This window comes from Rhipicephalus microplus, unplaced genomic scaffold (genome assembly GCF_043290135.1).
Source record: "Rhipicephalus microplus isolate Deutch F79 unplaced genomic scaffold, USDA_Rmic scaffold_12, whole genome shotgun sequence".
Classification (NCBI taxonomy): Eukaryota; Metazoa; Arthropoda; class Arachnida; order Ixodida; family Ixodidae; genus Rhipicephalus; species Rhipicephalus microplus.
In genome coordinates this window covers 16,258,967-16,263,054 of record NW_027464585.1, presented here as the reverse complement: position 1 = coordinate 16,263,054, position 4,088 = coordinate 16,258,967, and the positions used below count along the sequence as shown (strand labels likewise).

The 4,088-nt window shown below is 45.7% G+C and overlaps 1 pseudogene; it reads right to left on the bottom strand.

Moving 5' to 3' along the window:
• Positions 1 to 2,272: 2,272 nt before the first annotated feature.
• Positions 2,273 to 3,887, bottom strand: LOC142783791 (uncharacterized; annotated as a pseudogene).
• Between the last annotated feature and the right edge of the window lie 201 nt (positions 3,888 to 4,088).

Sequence of the window (4,088 nt, the reverse complement as noted above, 5' to 3'; positions counted from 1 at the left end):
AGTCGGGACAGATGTCCCCGATTTTTTCCGGACTGTTCAGTAAACGAAAAAAAAAAAGAAACGTTTTGTGTTATAAAAGGCATGCCAAATAACGTGCGTCCAACTGAGCACATAGACAAAGAAACGTTGCTGTGGTTAGCTGCAAAGAACTTTAAACACTTCAGCTGAACTTTAGCGTCAACATTTACTAGAGCATTCTAGAGCGAGAGGAAGTGTCACGAAGAACACATAGCAAAATTTAGTGCCACATCAAGAGACCGACGCAATGAAGAGAAGAAATAACGGATTTGTTTGGAAGGCACCGCTACAAAGAAAACTAATTTCCTCACCCACACACAACTACCTTCACTGTTGGTTACCCCAATCTAAACACACTCTGCTAAGCAAACAAATTGTCATCATCTGCGACTGCTTAATAAAGCCACTCGGACAAGAACAATCTCTAATTCCAACTTGTGTATTCCGTACCTATCTCGCGCACTTACGCAAGAACAAGCTTCAACGAAAGCGTTGGCGCAGTATATACTTCCTCCCAAGTGACACCAGCTGTATGATCGGTCCTCAAGCAACACGCATGCACCTACCACACATCCGCGTAATACATGCGTCAGACCAACATTCACAAATCGCGTTCCAAAGGCCTTTATTTTATGCTCGTTATCATTGCTTGTAGATTTGGTGGCAAACACTTCGGGGTGGTAGGTGTTCTGTGCTTCGGGCGAATGACGTTAACTACTCGATAAACACGGATAAGAAGCCCCTGAACACGGTGACATCACAGGAATTAAGAAAAGCGGCAGCGACTTGCGTATGAATCACTTTCTAACAACAGAAAGCGACCACGACCCCACGGGCAGAGGCGGTTCTCGCCATTTCAAACAGATTACAGTCCAATCCAACACCGACATCGGAGAAAAAAACAACACGACTAGAATACGATGAACCCGCCACAGACTGCGTGTCACAAGCTAGTGAGGAACTCTACCTGAACCACAGATTAAAGAAGGCCCAAATCGCCTGAAAAATGTTTTCCAACACACCGATTCTAGCGCTATCTACTCATACATTTTAAGCCAAGTCAAGCCGGTTTTAAGCGGCTATTGGGTGAACCGAACGCTTTTGCTACAGTGTACTAGACTGTACTTTTGCCTCGAAAAGGTTCGTGCCACCGGGGGAACCGAAACACTTCCAAACTCAGCCTTCGCAGCCTGTCTGAGACGCTTAATAAAAAAAATTACAACCGCTCATCAATGCAGTAGATAGAAGTAGTTACGGGCGCCATTTAGCCGTTTAATTTTTGACGCAGACTAGGGCCGCTGTGAAGCGTAAGTGAATTCATTGCACATCAGTAGTTTTCATTTTTGTGGTGGTGGTGGTGGCAAAAACATTTTATTGAGCAGCCAAGGGGGCTGGAAAGGGACGTCAGCCTCCTACTTCCAGGAGGCCGCGATCCTGCGCCGAATGCAGGGCTCGTTGCATCAGGGCGATTTGATGCTCCGTCGCCGAGCTGGTCAGCGCAGACTCCCACTGCTCAAGGTCACGCATTTTTAAAAAAAGATAAGCCGTCTTGTTTTATTTCTGGAAAGCTTGTATTTGTTATTTTAGTACGTGAAAGAGCGCGTGATACAAAGAAAGAGCGCAGTGCCACTTTTTTTTTTTGTGTGTACCAAAGATATCAATTTTTTTTTGTTCGCATTCATTTAAGAGAAAAATTGTTAAGTGGAGTGTAATCTTTCACAGCGCGCAGGTGTTTTACAAAGCGTTGTCACAATCCAGTGTTGGGTAAGACAAACTTCCTGCAATGCTTACCGTTGAAGTTGCCTGGCTGGAACTGGGTCAATTTTTATTATGAGGTTTAACGCGTCGACGCTACATAGGCGATGAGGCACAGCGTAGTAGAGGGTGCCGGATTAATTGTGACCACCTGGTTGTGGGCGCCGGCAGGATTTTACCTTGAGGGGGCAAATCTATTGTTGCGCGAAGGAAAAGGGAGAGGGCATGGGGTAAAGTGTTAAAATGATTTGGTGGGGGTAGGGGGGAGCAAGTGCCTTTTTTTGCACACCCTCCCCTCGGCGCCCATACGCCTGGGGATTTTTAACGAGCGCCGAAATCTGGAAGACACGGGCCGCTTTCGCTTTCGCCTCCAGCAGAAAAGCGGCCGCGAGTCAAACCCGCGTCCTTGAACTCAGCAGAAAATTTTTACCGCGGTTGCCCTAAACATTGGAGGCTAATGCACCGAAGCTACATCTCGAAAAGAGGACAAACAAACTCATTCCAGGATGCATGATACTTTATTTACAGCAAGAAAAAAAAGGACGGTTTGCAGCATGTTTTTCTTCATTGCACAATTCTGTTCACGGAGCACATTGCAGAGTAGTGACTTACATACAAGTTTATACATAAGACTTCATTTACAGAAACAACCCAAAAACAGAGGCACATAGTATGCACCATGTTTTTGATGCGTTGCACAAGTTTACACGCGCAGCACTTTCAGGTACAGTGGCTTACATGCAAGCTTTTTTCCGGTAAGCTGCCCTGTCTGTCACAGCCGCACCGACATTGGACAAGAGTGGCTTAATAAACTTGTCGAAGACCACTGACATTGTGCTCGCACCATGCTCATCTCTTGCCGGGCATACAAAAAGGGGGCACTATTCAAGGTGAGGCAAAATCAGTTCAGCCAGTTGCTGACGTACATTGCTCTTTTTTATGTGTGGCAGGGCAATGTCAACAGCCTTCTTAATGGTCACAAGTACCATGACAATTTCAGGCTTTGGGAAAGTTAGGCCACCCCTTGACTTCAGGCTAATTAGCCCCATTAGCACAGGACTGGATCCATCTGATTGATGGAGGGAAGGGCAGAAGGTACATGTTCTCCGCTTTTCGACTGCTTTTGCCACAAACCCGGCTATGTAAGCAATGCTAGCATTCACTATGGTTGACGGTGGGCGCTGCACTGAAAAAGAAAATAAGCAGATATAAAAAGAAACACCAGAATAAAAAGTATCCAGTGAGAGCATAAAAATTGTGTTTGGCAGTAATGTAAACAGAGCAAATTTTAGACAGCCCATAAAGACAGATCTTGTGTGTAATGCAAATGCATCACTGTTTCCACCCAGCCCTCATCAACATAAATTTTGTTGCGTTTCTAACAATCAGCAGATAACCTTCAGATAAAGCAAGTGAAGATGGTGGCTTTTTGTTTTATCTTACATTTAATAATACTCCAACGAGCCTCTACTCATCTACTTACGAGGCAGTGCTTTCAGTGGTGTAAACAGCCCGTCGATTTCCATCACAACGTCTTCAGGTACAGTGCAACTAAAAAAGATGTGCAAAACATGTATTAGAAAAAAGGCTGCTGGCTGGAAAAGAAGAACAGCCAGGCAAGCAAGCATTAAGTCTTGAAAAACATTTGATGCGGCATACCTGGCTAGGGCAACTTGAGGTGTCTCAGTCGAAACAATTGGTGTGGCAGCTTGTGCTGTTGCTTCAGCTGGAACATCTAGTACAGGGGACGTCACGCTCATGGAAGCGCCATGCATGCTGCAAAACACACGTAAAATAAACGCAATCACTTGTGAACAGCAGTCCTCTATACTCCTGAAACATTGTCTATATGAGCAGATGACATTGAGTGCTCACGTGGCTCAAACACAACAATCTCAATCAGTAGGCAGGCTACAACAGTAGTAGCTGCACACAACGCGTGCTATGCGTTGTGTGAGGCCATGAAAAATTATGGGGGTCCTGTTAAAAGCAAAGGCAACCTGCCCAACCATGAGCACTTGCCCTAAAGCATCAGATCACGTGTACCTACCTCAAGACAGCCTGCCCGTTCTCCACGTTTGAAGACTGGGATGGGCAGAGGTCGCCAGTCCTCAAGATCCTCTCCAGGCTGAACGTTATGGCTCTTGCATCCAGGCAGTCATTGCCACCGGCCATTTGCCGTAGAGAACTGAAGAGGAGTTCCACAGGGTCGCTTGAGAGGTTCCTCGTCAAAGCATAAAAAAAACCGCTCTCGAGAAGGAACTTTACACACAAAACCGTAGACTTGCTCGTCAGCAAAATAGCTTCATAAGTCT